General features: G+C 39.4%; 1 long non-coding RNA gene across 1 annotated transcript in view; it reads right to left on the reverse strand.

Annotated features, from left to right (window-relative positions):
- The window catches only part of LOC126143568 (uncharacterized), a 186,258-nt gene that overhangs the window by 852 nt on the left and 163,359 nt on the right, over positions 1–22,047 (reverse strand). The gene's annotated exons all lie outside the window — the stretch shown is intronic.

The raw sequence follows: 22,047 nt of genomic DNA on the forward strand, positions 1-22,047 counted from the left end.
GAAAACATTGATAGCTCTAAATATTGTTCACTTATTGAGAATAAAAAATTATTAATTAATTTCTAAAATAACTGTTGCAATAGCACTGACAAAGTCAATTATCATTTTCATCCGCTATAGTTATTTCTAAATAGTCAACAGTATCAAAAATTGGAATAAATATCACATAATGTGGTTCACGATTTACAGGGGTGCCAAATTCGACTTTAGACTGAAATGGAGCAAGAATATTAGTTTCACAGGGAAAATAACCATCATGTTTTCCAAACATACCATCAGCGAAACTAAAATTATTGTTAATTAATTTAAATGGTAAAATTTCTCGAATATTATTACTAACGTTTTTCCATTAGCTGCAATAATTCGAATACTAAATCCTAACATGCTTCTGATGCTATCTTTTAGATTCATATATAATTTAACTTCGCTTCAACAGGAATTTCTATTGTTTCTCTGTCACAATACAGTTTTCATTTTTTCATGTCACACAGGTACAGTCAGTCTTGTTTTGAAAACTGAAGGTTTATCACCCAATTGAAGTAACCTTATCATCTATCATTAAAAAATTATTACTAATTACATAAAAATGGATTAGGATTCTAAGGTAATAATTCCAGATAAGATATGAACACATTAACTTTGTAAACTTTTACCTATTTAAATTTGATGGGCAATAAATGGGACAAGTAGATGTGGAAAAACAACATCAATACATATTAGCTGCAGGATAGTTAAATTGGAATAAAATCAATCATTTATATATTTGTTCTACGAGTTTAGATCAACCCCATCATCATGAATTTGTAAGAATGTACAAAAAAGTTAGAGAGGATATTGTTATTTTAACTGATAATAATGATGCATTTATTCTGTTAGATGAGTGTGAAGATTTTTCAGTTGTTTTAATTGATGATTTTAATCCTGAAGATCACACAGTAGATAAAGACTTCTTCATAGAAGTAGACATAAATTAACAGATTTTTTCTTTGGCTCAGACATATTTAAACATACTTAAACAGTCAGAGAAAATGTCACTTATTTAAATATATTTAGACAAGATGACAAATTTAAATCATCTATACCATGGGTTTATTGGAAGAGAATTTAAGTTTGATGATTTTAAAAACATATGCGTTAAATATTGGAATGAGTATCAGTTAACATTTTTTACAATATACATGTCAAGAAAGTCTAATGATAGCATGTACAAAAACAAAATTAAAGATTTTTAACAACATAAAAATAAAAATGAATCTTAAACACATATTCTGAACATGTTAAATATGAACACTAAACACAATAAACATGAAAGCTAAACATGTTAAACATGAACACTGAACATGCTAACATAAATTTCAAAAATAAATTATTAATGTTTTTTATCTCAAATATTGTCAAAATATAATGTGCACAATCCAGAAGATGTTAAAGAATCTAGACATACAGAAAGAAAAAGGAAGACCTAAGAAAATATAACTAAGAAAAATGGAAGTAACAACTCAGAGCAAAATATGAGGTATATAGAAAAGAAGATCAAGCTGTTATTGGTACATCTGAACTAGTAAAACAAGAAATCGAAGGGTCATGTGAAAATGTGTCAAAATGTTTTCAAGTACGGCAAGATGCCGAAAATCCGATGGTTCCATATCATCATTATCACTATTTACATAAATTTCATCACATAACACCAATTAAACCTTACAATGATCCAAAGTTTTACTATAAATTAATTGAATCAGAAATATAAATCCATTGAAAAGATATGAATATGAGGTTAAAAATAAAAAAGAATAAAATGTTAAAAAATAAACATAAGTGATAGAATGACAAAGTATGTTAATGGATTATGATCACTGCAGCCCTGGACCAAACTTAGAAGAAAGATCAGTTAGAGGACATCAATGTATATATCCATTAGATGAAGTATGCAAAAAGCATGATATGGTATACAGACATCACAGAGATCTAAAATCTAGACAAAACTAAAAAAATAAAATAAACTCCCTAATGTACAGTTAAATAGTATTGATATTATTAACTGATTCACAAAAAAGAAAGAGTGACAGAAACAAAATTTTCAAGCATTTGACAAGTTATACGTTTTATGAAAATTACAATTGTATATTTAAGATAAAAAAAGTATCAGAACACAAAAATATGAAGGAGATTTTTTTCCAGTTTTTAGCAGCATTAGAAGCAATTGGTTCATTAGGTGGTGGAGTGGCAGCTATAGCAAAGTCAGTTGACATCAGACAATTTAATGATACAAATTAGCAGAACAAAAAGGACATAACATAGCATTAGAAGAAAGGGTTCAGGTTTCAAAAATTATGTAACAGATAATTAATATCTATCCTAAAGTATTAAGTTATTTTGCTACAGAAAAACTAAAAATTTAACATTTTCATGGTGCTTTTATGATTGATGAATTATCTAATAACCCAAAAAATTTTGAATGTGAAATAGTCAATTATATTCTCTGAATCATATTAGTACACATTGGAATGGTTACTATAAACATACTCTGCAATAATAGTTTTTGATTCATTTAACAGTAACATACCGAAAGAATTAGTTAATTATTTTGGAAAAGGATCCATACTATAAAACAGAGAGAATACAAGGTTTTGATGAATTAATATGTGGTCACTTGTGTGTATTTGTTCCAAAGCTAATGGCAGATACATATAAGTTAAATAGCATTTAATGATTTAATGGTGTATCAATCATGCAATATTCCAAAAAATGTTGTAATAAATAGAAATATTTTGGAATAAGATAAACTTGCAAACCACTGGAATAATAAAATTTGGAGAATGAGAAGAAAATAAAAATGAGATTAGAAAAAGTTGATACCCAAAAATTCTAAAAAATTAGTGGACTGAGTAACATTTTTCAGCTAACAAAAATTTATATTAATTTTGATGGTGAAAGATTAATAGATGTAAATGAGCCAACTGATGGAAAAGATGTTGCTAACTAAGGGCATTTACAAAATAAGTAAGTGTTACAGAATCCAAATATACAAGTATTGTAATATCTCTAATTACTTTACTAAAAAGGGGATTGTAAAAGTTTTAACAGATTATTTCTAAATGTCTGATTTAACTCCATACATAAGCCAATAAACCAGTCTTCAAAACAGAATGTTTCATGAACTGAAACTGAAATTTAATTTTGCTACTAGTGATGAAGTAGTAAATCATATTTTTCATTCTCAATTAAAGCCCACAAGAATTAATTTTACAGACAATGTAAATGATGACCTATCACCTAATGATTTTAAGATATTGTTAAAAAGATATAGCCTAAATATTCGAAATTAAAAGGAAAGATATACTACTTATATCTTTAAATCAATCAGTTACAACTGTATCTATTTCAGGCGAATTGCTCATGGGTGGTGAACTGATGATGATAGACTGGAATTATAGTTAAATTTTTAATCCATATTAATGGAGAACCACATTTGGTGTTTGAAGTGTAAAAAGTTTATCGAAAAATATTTTGCTCAAAATGTAATAATTAAAACTGGAAGACAGAAAACTGAAGGTACTTGGACAATTTGTTAAACTAAGAAAATTAAATTTGGTGAATGTACGTGGAGAAAAGTTAATGAACTACACAAGCCAATGAGAACAACTTTTTAAACAACAAATGTTGTTTTGGTTGGTATAGACGATTTATGGTAAGTAGATTTAGTAGAAGTGGATTCTCGAAACTGAAAATAAAAATAAATAAAGGTTATAAATATTTATTAACTGTAAATGATGTTTTTTTCCAAATTTTCTCAGGCTATTTCAGTTAAACATAAAGCAGGTGAGAGGTTTTTTAAAAAAAATTCGTTGCAAAAACTCTGATAAAACTTCCAGCAGATATGGAAACGAATTTTACAAATATCCGGATAAAATTTGCTTCTTCAAGTTGATTACAAGTAGCTTGATTTAGTTAAAAACTGATTTATGAATATAATAATACAAAACATTCGACAACGAAGATGAAACCTACAGAGATACCTACGGTATCAAATGATGATAAACCCAAATTTGGAAAAGGAGATAAAATTAGAACCAGTAAGAAATTTTTGAGAAAGATTATACAACCAATTGGTTAATAGAAATATTTGAAATATACGATAGTGTTATCTAATCAAAATGCATATAAATTAAAAGATGAACCCAAAAAATGAAATTGGCAGTCCAGTGTCTGTCTCCTCATCTCACAAGTGACGAGGAAGTAGAAGGGGAGGAGTAACTTTTCATGTTCATCTGGCTCCAGATAGTAGCTACTCGTAAGGGCCACTGCCTAAGGTTAGTAGTGAAAACTGGTCAATGGTCTCAAAGGCAGAGGAGGAAACTCAAATTCCCAATGGCAGACAGAGCAGAAGTACTACCTCCAGGACTCACAACCTTGCAGTTTCTTGTGGCCCTTGGACTATTCCCAAAATAACTTTTGTCAATCATGGAAGAGCATGATGTAAACTACTTTACCCCAAGTGGATGAGCCACCGTACATCAGCAGACATTCAGATTCTGGGAAGTCTGCAACACAAGTCAGAGTCTGTTGCAACCTCATCCAAATTTCAACATAGACAACCAACATACTTAGCAACTTTTAATGTAAACTCATTGCTGAAGACTGGAAAACTAAAACATTTTACAAATACAAAAAAAGGACCACAACAAACTCACAGTAGCCATTCAAGAAACGCAATACAGACATCATAGACTCTTAACATTTCGGGATATACAAAGGGAAAGTGGGGCTGACAGTGATGAAAACTGCACCACATCTTGGAACAGCCTTTATAATCGACAAAACTTCTTGAATTCAATAGTTGACTTTCATCTGCCAACAGAAGGACTCTCAAGTCTCACATTAACAAGTACAAACAAAATCTACACAATCATAAATGCCCCTGCCCCTATAAATGAAGATAACAAGAAAAACAAAAGTGGAAGCCTTTTGAAATCAACTAGATGAAGTTATTCAGAAAATTCCGAATAAAAAATCACCATTCTTCTTGGAGACTTTAATACACAGATTGGTAGTGAACAAAAATTTTAAAAAAGTTCTTGAGGTTATTCTGTCCACAAAAGAACAAACAGAAATGGCACTAGGCTAATAGAAATTTACCAAGAGCAGGGCTTGTCTGTAAGGGGAGCGACTGTTAACGCTAGAGTGCGATTTGTGACTGTTTTCGAATACTTAAAAGAATCTTGTCAAGCACACCACCTAATTTTTAAACCAACAGCTCTCAAAAAACTACCACAAAAACAAAGATGTGGACATCCCAAACACCAACCTAGGGGAATTTCAACTTGATCATGTGGAATCAAGAAAATTTCACGCAAAGAAATCTTGAATGTTAGGATATTCGGTGGTGCAAACTTGGATTCGGACCACTTTCCCTCTAAAATTAAGTTCAAAATCATCACAAACAGGAACTGCAGCATGAAATAAAACAAGGGTCGAAAGTACAGCACCAATAAATAAATAAATAAATAAATAAATAATCAGATGAATTCATAAAAGCAAGAGAAACAATTCAGACCTTAAGTTGGGAAGATATCAAGGAAAATCTCATTACTAGAGCCGAATGGGTAGCACCCAACATAAAAAACAAAAAAATGTCTGGTGGTCACTAGATTCTGATACCCTCATTGAAACGAGAAAACAGGTATGGCAAAACTGACATTTACAGAAAACAGAAGAAAGCAGGTTAAATTTCATCAGAGTTAAAAAACTGGACATAAAAGTATAAAAAGGATTACGAAGACTCACAAGAACACAACTCCTCTCCAAACTGATCAAGAATTTACTAAAAACAATACAAGAAACTATTACAGAACGTTCTAACAAACGTTATCAAGATAGAAGAGCTCCCACTCTCCAATTTCGAGATGTAAATGGGAGCATCACTCACAATAACTACTTTCACTAGCTCCTAAATTGTAAACCCATCCTTGAAAAACTTGAATCCAACCTGAATAAGAGCAAGAAGCATGATTTAGAACCACCCACGACTGAAGAACTGCGAAAGGTAATTTCATAACTGAAAAACAACAAAGGATTGGGAGAAAACCAAATATTGGCCGAACTATGGAAAAGAGCTGACAAAAAAGCAATTACATCCCTTCAATGTGTTTTCAATAAGATCTGGAAAGATGAAGAAATCCCTGCAGAATGGAGAATAGCTGCCATACACAAGAAAGGCTTAAAGACAGACCCCAATAGCTATCGGGGAATATCATTGCTGGATATAACATACAAGAAGTCCTTTTGAACAGAGCAGACCCGCAATTGGACCAGAAAATTAGAGAATACCGGGAAGGTTTTGGAAAGAATAGGTCATGCTCAGAACAAATTCTAAACCTCAAAAACATTATGACATACCAAAAATCAAGGGCAAAGACAAATGTAATCTTCTTCAATGATTTCAAAAAAATCACATCATTCGATGGTCAGAGAATCTCTATCACCAGTCCTAGAAGAAAAGGGTTTCTATAAGAGAACAATATCATAAAAATGACACTTACGAATAAATTTTCGAAAGTTAAATTCATGGTTGAACTATCAGAAGCCCTCAAAATAAAAACTACAACAGTGGGATAGGCTCTCACTGTTGCTGTTCAATTGTGTGCTTGAGAAAATAATCAGAGAATGGAACACAAATATAAGGAGAGGTGTAAGATTTGGTTGCAAAAAGAAGAACCTTAAAGTATGTCAGGTTGCCCTTGCAGATGACATGGACCCTATTGCCGAAACACTGGAAAAACAACAGGAGCAAATCCTTGAATTAAAGAAACAAGCAGCTAAAACATATCACCAAACATCCTCTTCAAAGAAACTAAAATCATGCCAAACACAAGAACTCACATAAGTACCTGAAAGTCCAAGAACAAAAGATTGAAATAGAAAAAGAATTTAAATATCTTTCACAATAGATCAGTTGGAACGCTAGGGGAACCAAAGCAATGGAATTCAGAAAAAGTAAACTTGAACCTTCCAACTAACAAAATATTCATGCAACAATAAAATCCTCTCATGAGGGTCCAAAATTACACACAACAAGACAGTGATTAAGCCAGAAGTCCTGTATGGAGCAAAAACACTAACCTTGAAATTAAAAGGCCAAATGGAGGAACTTGAGATACAGGAAAGAAAAATTTTAAAGAAAATCATAGGACCAAAATTCCAAGATAATATAGATCAAAAATGAAACTCTCTACAGTAAAATGGAAAACCTTTCAGATAAAAAGTGATAAAGGAGCATAAACTTCTATAAGCATCTTCTCAGAATGAACTGTAACAAATTAACCAAACAAATCTTTCACTTTTTCCGTAACTGCAAAAGAAAACCCAACTGCTTTAAAGAAACAGAAAGACCTAGTAGAACTAAAGATTTCAGAGAATCACTAATGATCTAACAGCTAAATTAATTACTAAAGATGGAAATATAGGGTTCCATCTCGGGAGAAGAGAGGAAAGGAACATCAGAAAGAATAAAGAATTACTGGGCCCTGAGAAAAGAACAACACATGATCCAACATACCCCAAAAAGCATGAAACGAAAGAAGAAACAGAAGATGAAATACGTCATCATCCATTAAAACTAAACAGCCGTCATCATCCATTAAAACTAAACAGCCAATCATGGCCCAGTATTTTAGTATTCATTAAAACGAAACAGCTAATCAGGGCTTCCCCATTGGCCCTGCTCGAAAGCGTCCAAATTATAGGAATTCTGCACCATATTCAGATTTATCTGAACGACCTGTATTATTTATCAAAACTATGCAGATATATTGACAGTACTGAGTGGCTCTGAGTACTATGGGACTTAACATCTGAGGTTATCAGTCCCCTAGAACGTCGAACTACTTAAACCTTACTAACCTAAGGACATCACACACATCCATACCCGTGGCAGGATTCGAACCTGCGACCGTAACGGTCGTGCGGTTCGAGACTGAAGCGCCTAGAACAGCTCGGCCACAAAGGGGCAGTACTGATGTAATTTATAATATTTCTTTATCTGTATTATTTATCGAAAATAAATATGTGCAAAAAAAATTATGGAGGTCAAATATGTATTGTAACGTGTGAAACTGTTTGACAAGCAATACGCCAAAGTGGTATCCAGTTTAAAGACTTTCTTTCATCCAACCACTGAGTCATACACAGCTATTATTACTGGATGGAAGCCAGTTCATGACCATATAAATAATATTTTCCAGAACATTAGGCCAGGGTTTCCTATTTAATATCTGGTTTTTAATCTATTTGGATATCATGTGAATGTTTTGGAGGATTGCATTAGTGAAAGAGAGAATTGAGAAATGCAAAATGACTCAGACAAATCCACAGAGACGAGGCAAAATTAGACATTTGTTTGGAGTATATTTCACCCTTTGACTTTCTTGAGCTTCTTACAACACAAACACACAGATGCACTACATCACCTGGCACATATGAAGAACTCCCGAAAGGCTTGCAAAAAGAAGATTACAATAAACCCAATAAACACAATAAATAATCATAAAAAACAGGCCAAATTTGTAGCATAATAAAGTTTCTTGTAAGGCAGTATTTCTGTAAAAAGTGTTGACATGTGCTCTTATCACGGTACTGTTATTATGAGCCAGTTGGATGGGATTTTAAAAAAAGTACATCATTCTCTTCAAAAACTTCAATTTCTCCCATATTTCCTCTATATTAATGAATATTTAATGAAGGATAATGAGTCTCAGTAGAATGAAAATCAAAGAGATAGCCTGAATAAATAATGAATCAATATGTATGGTGCTGCTATAACTGCTATTTCTTCCCCTATCTCCAGATAAATGATAGCTGACCTGCAGATCTTCTGTCTCTGTGAGCATCAAGGCATCAGAGATTTTGCAAATTTTTCAACAAAACAAAAGTATTTATTCATGTTTATTATATCGAGATACTTATATACACTCCTGGAAATTGAAATAAGAACACCGTGAATTCCTTGTCCCAGGAAGGGGAAACTTTATTGACACATTCCTGGGGTCAGATACATCAGATGATCACACTGACAGAACCACAGGCACATAGACACAGGCAACAGAGCATGCACAATGTCGGCACTAGTACAGTGTATATCCACCTTTCGCAGCAATGCAGGCTGCTATTCTCCCATGGAGACGATCGTAGAGATGCTGGATGTAGTCCTGTGGAACGGCTTGCCATGCCATTTCCACCTGGCGCCTCAGTTGGACCAGCGTTCGTGCTGGACGTGCAGACCGCGTGAGACGACGCTTCATCCAGTCCCAAACATGCTCAATGGGGGACAGATCCGGAGATCTTGCTGGCCAGGGTAGTTGACTTACACCTTCTAGAGCACGTTGGGTGGCACGGGATACATGCGGACGTGCATTGTCCTGTTGGAACAGCAAGTTCCCTTGCCGGTCTAGGAATGGTAGAACGATGGGTTCGATGACGGTTTGGATGTACCGTGCACTATTCAGTGTCCGCTCGACGATCACCAGTGGTGTACGGCCAGTGTAGGAGATCGCTCCCCACACCATGATGCCGGGTGTTGGCCCTGTGTGCCTCGGTCGTATGCAGTCCTGATTGTGGCGCTCACCTGCACGGCGCCAAACACGCATACGACCATCATTGGCACCAAGGCAGAAGCGACTCTCATCGCTGAAGACGACACGTCTCCATTCGTCCCTCCATTCACGCCTGTCGCGACACCACAGGAGGCGGGCTGCACGATGTTGGGGCGTGAGCGGAAGACGGCCTAACGGTGTGCGGGACCGTAGCCCAGCTTCATGGAGACGGTTGCGAATGGTCCTCGCCGATACCCCAGGAGCAACAGTGTCCCTAATTTGCTGGGAAGTGGCGGTGCGGTCCCCTACGGCACTGCGTAGGATCCTACGGTCTTGGCGTGCATCTGTGCGTCGCTGCGGTCCGGTCCCAGGTCGACGGGCACGAGCACCTTCCGCCGACCACTGGCGACAACATCGATGTACTGTGGAGACCTCACGCCCCACGTGTTGAGCAATTCGGCGGTACGTCCACCCGGCCTCCCGCATGCCCACTATACGCCGTCGCTCAAAGTCCGTCAACTGCACATACGGTTCACGTCCACGCTGTCGCGGGATGCTACCAGTGTTAAAGACTGCGATGGAGCTCCGTATGCCACGGCAAACTGGCTGACACTGACGGCGGCGGTGCACAAATGTTGCGCAGCTAGCGCCATTCGACGGCCAACACCGCGGTTCCTGGTGTGTCCGCTGTGCCGTGCGTGTGATCATTGCTTGTACAGCCCTCTCGCAGTGTCCGGAGCAAGTATGGTGGGTCTGACACATCGGTGTCAATGTGTTCTTTTTTCCATTTCCAGGAGTGTATTTTGATATATCTGAGAGCTGCATATAATCCTTGATGTGTAAGGAATATATTTACAAATTAAGATTGGATAAGGCATGTTTTGGAACTAAAGATTGGATAAGGCGTGTTTTGGATCTCAACATTGGATAAGGAGGGTTTTGGAAGTGTCATCATGGATAAGGGCAGGTTTTGCAAATATAGCTAAAACTTAATAATGATAATTTTCGTCATTAATTGGAATTATTATCGACGTTCTTCCATTATTTATGTTATTTGAAATCACAAGATATTTCAATTGTATATAAAAAAATGAAATGCCAATAATTAAACTCAGTATCAGTCATAATGTAACGAAAATTTTCCAAAATCGTCAAGTAAATGTTGCACAATTCACATTACTTTTCTACACATTTTTAAAAGCGTAATAATGTGTATCCAGAATATAATCTAAGTGCTTATTAGCAGCAAATCATTTATATTCTGAATTCAGTGTCTTCTACATCACCACACTCATTTTCCCCTTCATCTAGCTGTTCAGCGAAATCTTTATTCCCTGCAAGTTCGTTTTTTCTCACGCTGGAATACCAGATGAGATCGTCATTACTTTGGCACGCTTTTACAAACCGTTTCGAAAGTAGTTTATCGATATTCTTTAATTTTTCCGGTTTTAGAGGCACACCTTTCGGGAGTGTACTGAAGGTAATACTTTCAGTTTTCTGATGTTTCCTCAAGAGAGAACAGAAAACACCACTGTCCCATCTATAATTGGGCTCATCTCTAACTAAAACCTCAGGCCTGCCTTTCTTGAAGATAAATCTTTTACACTGGTGTGGTCGAAAATGCCATCCACTTTCAGGTTTATTTATTTCAGATACAGCATGTTTCCAGTTTTGTACGGGGAAATCACTTCTGAGCGTACGAACAGTGCTTTTACCGCAAACAGTTCAGTATATTCTGCAGGATTCACAATGATATTTCTTCTCTGCACCTGTTCCTCTATTCTTCCAAATACACTGTCTGGATGCAGGAAAGAATGTCCAACAACAGGAAACGTTAAATATACTTCCTGATTGTTACTGCGAGATTCAAGCTGCAACCAATAACACAGTATTCCGACCATTGGAGAATTTTTACTTTGGCCGGGGAATCCGTCTGCATACAGTTCAACAGTTGTAACCTCTCATAGATTGGAATGGTTCAGGTGGTAGTGCAAAGCGGAAGCAGTTTCACTGCACCCTTTGGGGCGTTCATTTACGAACCAGTTATAGATCGTAACCGTTTCTTTCTTCTGAGGATATTTTGACCCACCTCAGCAGATTGTAGGGTTATATGAATATAACTGCCTGGAGTAATACGCCGCTTGATCTGGTAACTTGGGCAAGACCATATTCTTCTGACAGTCGAAAGAAAATTTGATCATCGCTGACTTTTCTTTCTGTAACAGGGCTTTAAAAGCAGCCACTTTGACCGTATGCACACGAAATTGTGTCACTGCAAATAACTTTTCTTTCGATGATAGGTGGGCTGACTGCATTTTCAGGGCGAGGAACTGACATTCAGAACATACACCAGTAGCTGGTGTCTTGAAACTAATATTGTAATCAGTCACAGAAACTTTTCTGGAATAATCGTATTTCATTTTCATTTCCAGGAGGACTCCTGAATTATAACTTCGCCATAATTTGCGAATATTTAGTTCCGTAGGCAAGTACAATCTCGTGGATTTGCGTCTACAGTAGTGAGAATCGACTGGCTGTAGTTTTTAAATGAAGACTTTAACCTCGTCTCGTATTTTGGGATACTTGGGAAATATCGTGTCACCTCCTCTATTCTCCTTTGGTGACACACCTGTGCCGAATGATTCCTTATACACTCCTTTCACTCTGTCCTTGCCTATGCCCAGTATTGACAAGAAGGTCTTCTGACATATCTGCGCTAATGTAGGTCCACTGCTTGCCTTGACTCTGATGAAATACTTGACAGACATGCATTTCCTGGAAATGCTCAGCTTCACAGCTCACTCTCCTTTAGTCGCTTCTGGAGTTGTGTATCTCAGAATAAATCCGTCTTGTCTCACCTTGCCACTAACCTCGTAATACGCTTGATGAAACAGCCTTACATCTTGCACTTTAACTTCACTGCACTGGAAGACAGTGCACGTGGGCATTGTTGGCAGGCATTTTGAACGAAGGATTAAGACTATGGTTTACAAAATAAATCTAACCAACTTCACTAGTTTTTATATGGGAAGACTGAGACAGACAAAAGGCTGCGTTGAAGCAAAATAGAGGTAAGCGTGTTTACCTCTTCCGTTTAGCTGCATTCCTTTTCCATCTTGAAGGATCTCTTGCCTTCTTCCTTCTATTTATGACTAATCTCCAATACACTTACATTTCCATTACTACAGAAAATAAGGTACATTGTTTTACTGAAACTCGAAACACCACTGTTATGTCTTACAAACACGTGCATGTGAGAAACTGGCACGAAATAATCGGGAACAGTATTGCCAACTGTTTCAAAGAATACATAGTGGACTCGGCACTTCATAAACATCATACTAATGTTTACTTCATACAGTATTATTTGAGATACATTCCAGTTGTGGTACCACATGTTTGGATAAGGTGGATTTTGGAAACAACATCTTAGGATAATGCGGGTTTTACAAATGTCACCTGAATTGTTCCTATATTTACATGGGGAAAAAGCGGGTTTTCTTGTTGGGAAAGATACCAAATAACATGAGCTGTAGAGATAAGGCCGTAACTCAATTTTCATAAAAACTGGATAAGGCGGATTTTGGAACCGTGCGCCTCATATATATAGGATGAATCAGAACTCCACACAGAAACTTTCAGAGGTGGTAGTATGGGCGAAAACAAGAAAAGAAAAATTACCAATAAATGTGGGCTCTAAAGTGTATACCGAAGGGGTACGAGTAATTGTTCAGCTGCTGTGAAGCATGTCTTCTACTAAACAAATGCTTCTAGGCTCTTAAGGTAAGGGTTGTAGAGCCGCCCAAGTTTATAAGACTTTTTTCTGGTCTGTACTACTTCGTCCAAAAGCATGGAAAACAAATAACTTGCAGTAGAAGATGAACAAGTGCTCACAGCTTTTAAGGTATGTACTTTGCAGTTTATGTTTGCTAGACTCTCTTGTTTTGGTCCATATTACCAACTCTAAAAATGTGTTGGTGGAGATCTGGTTGGCCTTACAGGGTGAATCATCTAAAATTTGAACCGCAATACTGAGGAAATGAAAAGTATTATTGATGTGCTCTTTACACAGAATGGATTCGTAATCAGGCGCTCATATTGTTAGCGAATCACCAGTCTGTAACAATACTTAGAAAGTGTATTTTTAATAACTTGAATACTAATTATTAACGTTCCACTGTAACATTTATTAGTTCGTTATGAACCAGCGCTCGGCTCAGATAGTTTAATGTTGAAAAGATAGTCCACACAACCTCACCCTGAGAATTCATAGCTGTATAAAGAATGCTGTACAAAGATATGTGACATTTTATGACTACATCTATACAAAAAAAAACGTGTTGTAATACCTAAAGAGACACTGAACAAATAAATGTTATATTACACTGTATTCAAATATTAAAAGTATGTGAGTGTGCAAAGCAGAAATGTTCTACAAGTGAGTAATGGCACAGGCTACTATGTCTTATGGACAAACTGGTGAATTTGATGAGAAGACCAAATAAAGGGAGGGGAAGAAAGCGTCTATGGAATGTGGGTATCGAGCAGGTATAACAAACTTATTAGCTAATGGTGAGAGGAGTAATAACTGTCTGCTACTTTTAATAGGGGTGAGTAGTGTAACTGTGTTTGTCCATTAAGAACCAGGTCAGGATTCTTTGATTGGTGTGGACAGAATTGCAAGTAATGTTAGTTTTCTCCCTTTAGTTCCTTTATGGAGGACATCAAATTTCACATAATATGAATGATATTCACTCAGAGCACATTCAAAAAAGGTGGAATCTTTCTTCCTCTATCTCCACCTCCTTTCATGTTCAGTCAGTCTAGTAGTTAGAGCCCTACCTGATTGACCCACATATAATTTGGTACACAGATTGCGGGAAATTCTATGCATTCCACTCTATTCAATAGGTGGAATCTTATTTTCACATTAAACAGGAGGTGGGAAACAGTATTCCTAGAACAAAAAGCTGGAGACTTCAGTTTCCTGGCAAGAACGTGTGAGGTCCTATCCACATAGAGCATGAGTATTTTTTGTACAAATACATACTTTTTTAAATGGAGCAATACATACTGATATTAACAAATTAAAAGCAGGGTAAATTAGAATGTCATTCGTGTTTGTTGCAGGAGTCTAGTGCGAGTCGTTTACGCGATATCGCATTCTGAAACTTCTCACACCGACACTTGTGTAATACCTGTGGTGAATAACACAAGTGCAATCAGCAGTAACGAGACAACTGACGATCTCAGATTGCGTTCAAAATGACCACCAGCAGTGCCAATACATACTTCCATTCTGGTATGAAACGACTGCTACACACTTGCTAGCATTTCAGCAATTCCGAGCAGGCTCCATTAATAGTCGTTGCATATCACTGGGTGTAGTTGACTTATTCTCGTAGACATCGTAGTCCAGCTTTCCCCACAGAAAAAAGTCTAGAGGTGTCCAATCTGGGGAACAGTCCAGCCGAGGAATTTGGAAACAATTCGTGAAGATGTGCTGTAATACTTCTAATACTTTGTGAACTACGTACTGGACAGACATCATGTTGGAATCACAGGTTTCACCTAGTTTGCAAAGGATCATCTTTTAGCGCCCTTGGAAGATGGTCTGTAAGGAGGCTGCAATACTTGCTCCCGTTCAGTGTTCTGTCAATGAAAAACAGACCTATGAGCTGATGGTTCTCTACTGCACACCACAGGTATACGCGCAACAGATGCTGACATTCCATCTGAAGAAACCAACGAGAATCGTCAGCAGACCAGTGGTGCATGTTTCCACAGACACCTGGGCATGACTGATAAATGTGGCTTCATTACTACACAAAAGAAATAGATGATACATTTGGAATATACTGTCATAATGGCCATGTACAGAAATTAACATGATTCTCAATCATTTCCACGCAGCTCTTGAGGGAGAGAGATGTGATAGTGATGGAACCTATGTCTATGGATAATGTGCAGGACATTTGCCTGACTTGCCACTTCCTTGTGCGATTGCACAGGAACTAACCTGTAGATCAGCTGCAACAACAGCAAGAAAATTAATTTCCCCCTCTACTGTCGTCATTTGTTTCCTTCTACTACGTTGTCTAGATGTTATACTACCACTTTTGCACAAGTAGTTGAAGAGATTGATCAATAATTGCTGAGAATGTTGACACATACAACGTATAAGAATTGGTTGCATGCTTTCTACTCTCTCCACACACCAACAGTATTAGGGCAAGGGGGGGGCGGGTTCGGGACCAAAGTACTGTTATCCAAGATGGCGGCCGTGACGTCATCCAATATGGCGGCCACGACGTCACTCAAAATGGTGGATTTTGGTGGGAATATAGGTCACTGAGGCTACCTCCACTAATCTATCCGACTGCCACTCTTCCTAGGAACTGGTGCCAAGTTTAAATTTTGGCAGTAAAGAAAGATCAATTAAGCTGTCTCTACCAACCTAAGAAAATGGCTGGAAAGAAAGCTCACATCCACTAAACCAAATCACCTGACTGCCGTCTCATCCTAGGGATTTGTGAGAAAAGGACTCGACCAGTGCTGGAGATAAGTCATTATTTTGCATGCACCAGTCTTTATTTAAACAATTTCATGTATTACAGCTATCCAGTGTGTTCACCATGAGGTCTGGACTCCAACTGACCTAGTACACACTACCATCAGCAGAGGGCAATGTCATACAACACGATGGACATAATGTCAGCTGATCACGCGAGTACCATTATCCGTGATGGCGACAAACAGTGTGTTCACCATGAGGTCCGGACTGCCACCAGATGGCGTTTTCATCCATGACGTAATCCAAGATGGTAGCTGTGACATTAGCAGATGATGCCAGTACTGTTATCCAAGATGTGTTCACCACGATGTCTGGACCTAGAACACAGTACCACCACCAGAGAACGCTGTCGTCTGTTCTGTTACGTAATCTAAGATGACGGTCTGGGGCGGGGGAAATGATGGGAAAAGGACTCTGCCTGTGCTGAACGTAAGTCTACATTTTTCAGGCAGTGTCTGCACCACGAGATCTAGAGTCCAACTGAACTAGTACCCAGTACTGCCACCAGATAGTGCTGTTGTCTGTTCCAACACATAACGCAAGACGGTGAGGGAAATGGTGGGAAACAGTGTGGTCGTCACCAGGTATGGACCAAGTAAACTATACTGTCACCAGAGGGCAATGTCATACGTTCCGTGACATAACCGAAGATGACTGTCTGGAGGGGAAAATGACTCAGCCTGTGCTGGGATACTGGAGAGAGGAAGGAGTTTACTTTATTTATTTTGGAACAGTTTATTTAGGGATGAAGTATATTTATCACACTGAAACAAAACAGTCGCCCTGTTGTACTTGGGATAACAATACACAGTCTACAGACCTCCAAACTACTCGTAAATAATGCAACAGACATGCCAGCTAATTGTAGACTGTCGAAATAATGCATTCCACAGCCTACGTATATGCAAACTACTACACCGAAATAATTTCAGTACAGACCTGCAAACTGATCCAAAATAATGCAGCACAGTGATGTGTAGACACACTCAGTACTCCTAAACTGTCCAAATAGTGCATAGCACAGCCTACAGACCTGCTCGCAAAACAATCCAATGACACACAATCAATGCGCGCAGTCAACATCTGCCACCCCCTGTCCACTAGACCACACAGGAAGCTACAGGCTGTCCCCGTGAAGTGACGTGGCTGTCAGCTATCAAACCACGCACAGGTGCCCATTAACGGTCCTTCCCTTTCATACTTGGTACCTGAGAAATTTCTCTCGAAATACGTGTTCACCTAGACACCGTTGTTGACGCGACCGAACAGGAATCAAGTCCTATTTGCCGAGTGCGCCACCACCGCTGCGAGCCACTGCTGGATGCAGGCCACCAGTGCTGCTTCCAGTGACCCAGTGAAAGATTCTTCTATTTTCAGGTATACAGTTAGTGTTATACTGACGTCGAACTGCAAGGCACACTCACACCGGTCTCATATGCGAGATGCCTCTGGGTAACACATGTGTTTACCATTGATGACAGAGTAGCTGGACATGCGAGCTGTGTCTAACCGTGCTTAACTGCCCAGCGTGAATGACGCAACTCCGCAAAGTGCGTGAGTGTAGCTACAAACCACCAGAAGCGCATCTAACAAGGTTCTCAATCTTATACTGATGTCACATGGCTATGTAAAATCAGTACCGCGTCAACCTCTAGGAAATTGTATAGTGTCCTAGAAATAAACAACGCTCTCTTTCTTGATGTCTCAGCTTGTATGCACGGAAATTCTTGCCCTAAGAGGACCTGTTTACGAAAATAGCGCAGAATAACATTGAATGCAGTCTTCTTCGCAGGCCTAACATGGTACCCCGTTCATCACATGTTACCCTTCCTGCTGTCAACACACAAAACCGTTCCCTCTGCCATGTAGAGACTCCTATATCCCAGCACAAAATAATGTATCAAGCATTACACTTAGCTCTAATCGACTTTACCCTCCGAATTACTGATGCAACCGGTGTGGAAGCACCATCTGCCTTTTCTTTCTTTCTGCAGACAAAACTTTGAGCGGGAAAAAAAACTATTTTACGCAGAATGCATGCATCGACAATTAAACCCTGCAAAGTGCCCCTACATATTGCCAAATATGGAAAGACTATTACTCAATTAGCCAGCCGGTGTGGCCAAGCGGTTCTAGGCACTCGTCTGGAACCGCGCAACCACTATGGTCGCAGATTCGAATCCTGCCTCGGGCACGGATGTGTGTGATTTCTTTAGGTTAGTTAGGTTTAAGTAGTTCTAAGTTCTACGGGAAGTCACATTACACTACTCTCCCACTGAGGACAGGAGCTTCAATATTAGAGTGTGAAACCGAACTCCAACCCAGCAATATATTACCGCGTACCGTATCGATGTATTAAACATACAAAATCGCCCCTTTTACATCATTCATACATATACCGTGAAGACAGACAGCACAGTACGTATACTCACAGCACGAGGGCATCCACGCCCGGCGGGTGGCCACAGCACTCTCAGCAGACCCAAGTCACTCTCGACACTGTTCTGCAAATTCGTGCTCGCTTCCCCTCGGGACAAACGCCTTACTGTTTCTAGTCCAGACCTGCTTGCTTGCTTGCTTTTCTACATCCATCTCCAGACTCTGGGATTACAAGAACCCGTGTATTTTCACACGGTTTGCCATAATACAATACAGTTTTAGCGGTACTTTTCGATATCAAGCACACAGGAGTAGCCTACCGATCGCTCACTGCAACATAATTCCCAAGATATAGACTGGAAATTATTTCTCTACAAACCCGAAACTTGAGCACTTATCCCGTCTGCGAAAACCTTTATGTGAGAACTCGAAACAAATAGAGAAAAACGATAGTTCCATTCGTGAATACTGATGTCGGTGATGTAACAGATCCCAAATCATCCCTATAATTTACAAAGTCAACTAAGGTGTTTCTCATGTCTAGAGAACCAGCAAAAGTCTCTTTCACCTGCTAGGTGCACACACCACAACCGATCTTCTCTCGACTAAATAAAGGTGCGAAAAGTGCTGAGCAGTCAACCGAACAATTTACATGCCAAGGAATACCAGTCCAGTGCTAACACACCTCCCTGTAAGTTGGCGGCAGTAAAATTGTACTGCAGTCAGCCTCAAATGCTGGTTCTCTAAATTTCCTCAGTAGCGATTCACGAAAAGAACGCCTCCTTTCCTCTAGAGACTCCCACCCGAGTTCCTGAAGCATTTCCGTAACACTCGCATGATGATCAAACCTACCAGTAACAAATCTATCATCCCGCCTCTGAATTGCTTCTATGTCCTCCCTCAATCTGCCCTGATAGGGATCCCAAACGCTCGAGCAGTATTCAAGAAGAGATCGTATTAGTGTTTTACAAGCGGTCTCCTTTACAGATGAACCACATTTTCCCAAAATTCTACCAATGAACCAAAGACGACTATCCGCCTTCTCCATAACTGCCATTACATGCTTGTCCCACTTCATATTGCTCTGCAATGTTACGCCCAAATATTTATTCGACGTTGCTGTGTCAAGCGCTACACTACTAATGGATTATTCACACATTACAGGATTCTTTTTCCTATTCGTCTGCATTAATTTATATTTATCTACATTTAGAGTTAGCTGCCATTCTTTACAGTATCCTCCTACAGTCACTCAACGACGACACCTTCCCGTACACCACAGCATCATCAGCAAACAGCCGCACATTGCTCTCCACCCTATCCAAAAGATCATTTATGTAGATAGAAAACAACAGCGGACCTACCACACTTCCCAGATGATACCCTCACCTCCGATGAACACACCATCGAGGACAACGTACTGGGTTCTATTACTTAGGAAATCTTCGAGCCACTCACATACTTGGGAACCAATCCCATATGCTCGTACCTTAGTTAGGAGTCTGCAGTGGGGCACCGAGTCAAACGCTTTCCGGAAGTCAAGGAATATGGCATCCGTCTGATACCCTTCATGGCGAGTTGCGTTTCGCAGGAGCGATCCTTTCTAAAGCTGTGCTGATGCATGGACAGCAAGTTCTCTATCACAAGGAAAGTCATTATATTCGAACTGAGAATATGTTCGAGAATCCTGCAACAAACCGATGTTAAGGATATTGGTCTGTAATTTTGAGGATCCGTCCTTCTACCCTTCTTATATACAGGCGTCACCTGCGCTTTTTCCAGTCGCTCGGGACTTTACGTTGGGCAAGAGATTCGCGATAAATGCAAGCTAAGAAAGGAGCCAATTCAGTACAGTACTCTCTGTAAAACCGAATTGGAATCCCATCAGGACCTGGCGATTTATTTATTTTCAACCCACTCAGCTGCTTCACAACCTCCAGAGATGTCTATCACTATGTCATCCATAGGGGAATCTGTACGAGACTCAAACGGCGGTATGTTTGTACGGTCCTCCTGCGTGATAGGTTTCTCAAATGCTAAATTTAAAATTTCAGCTTTCGTTTTGCTGTCTTCCGTTGCCAGGCCAGACTGATCAGTGACTGACTGGATGGAAGCCTTCGACCCACTTACCGATTTTACGTAAGACCAGAATTTCCTTGGGTTTTCAGCAAGATCTTTTGCTAAGGTATGACGGTGGTAGTGGTTGTATGCTTCGCGCATCGCTCTTTTTACAGCAGCACGAATCTCTACTAGCTTTTGCCTGTCCTCATTCTCCCGATCTTTCTTGTACCGCGAGTGCAACTGCCTTTGCTTCCTGAGCATTCTCCAAATTGCGCTGTTAAACCACGGTGGGTCTTTTCCGTCCGTAACCCACTTTTTCGGCACATACTTGTCCAATGCGTGATTTACAATGTGTTTAAAATTTGCCCATAATTCTTCCACGTCCATCGTACCGGAAGTAAATGAAGTCGATTCATTTACTAAGTGGGATGCTAACAACTGCTTATCTGCTCTTTCTAGTAAGAATACTCTCCTAGCCTTCTTCACCACCTTTTTAACTTTCGTAACCATAGTCGTAATGACAACATCATGAACACTAATCCCTGTCTCAACACTGACACCGTCGATGAGGTCTGGTGTGTTCGTGGCTACCAGATCTAAAATATTTCCAGTACGCGTTGGCTGTCGATTTAGCTGCTCAAGACAGTTTTCGGATAATGTGTTCAAAAGTAATTCACACGACGGCTTGTCTGTACCACCTGTAATGAATCCATAGACATCCCAGTCTATACTACGTAGGTTGAAGTCGCCTCCGACTAATACAGCATGATCCGGGTACTTCTGCTATACAGAATGCACACTCCCTTTGAATGATTCTAGAACTGTCACGGTGGAATCTGGTGGTCAGTAATAACACCCAAAAATTAACTTTATTTCCCCTAGCCCTGTTAAACGTGTCTAGATAACTTCGGCCTCAGTAGACACAATATTTTTGTCAACTGCAATGAAGACACCGCCCCCTACGGTGTCTAATCTGTCTTTCCGATACACGTTCCAGCCCTCACTAAATACACTCCTGGAAATGGAAAAAAGAACACATTGACACCGGTGTGTCAGACCCACCATACTTGCTCCGGACACTGCGAGAGGGCTGTACAAGCAATGATCACACGCACGGCACAGCGGACACACCAGGAACCGCGGTGTTGGCCGTCGAATGGCGCTAGCTGCGCAGCATTTGTGCACCGCCGCCGTCAGTGTCAGCCAGTTTGCCGTGGCATACGAAGCTCCATCGCAGTCTTTAACACTGGTAGCATGCCGCGACAGCGTGGACGTGAATCGTATGTGCAGTTGACGGACTTTGAGCGAGGGCGTATAGTGGGCAACGGGAGGCCGGGTGGACGTACCGCCGAATTGCTCAACACGTGGGGCGTGAGGTCTCCACAGCACATCGATGTTGTCGCCAGTGGTCGGCGGAAGGTGCACGTGCCCGTCGACCTGGGACAG

This window comes from Schistocerca cancellata, chromosome 2, assembly GCF_023864275.1.
Source record: "Schistocerca cancellata isolate TAMUIC-IGC-003103 chromosome 2, iqSchCanc2.1, whole genome shotgun sequence".
Lineage (NCBI taxonomy): Eukaryota > Metazoa > Arthropoda > Insecta > Orthoptera > Acrididae > Schistocerca > Schistocerca cancellata.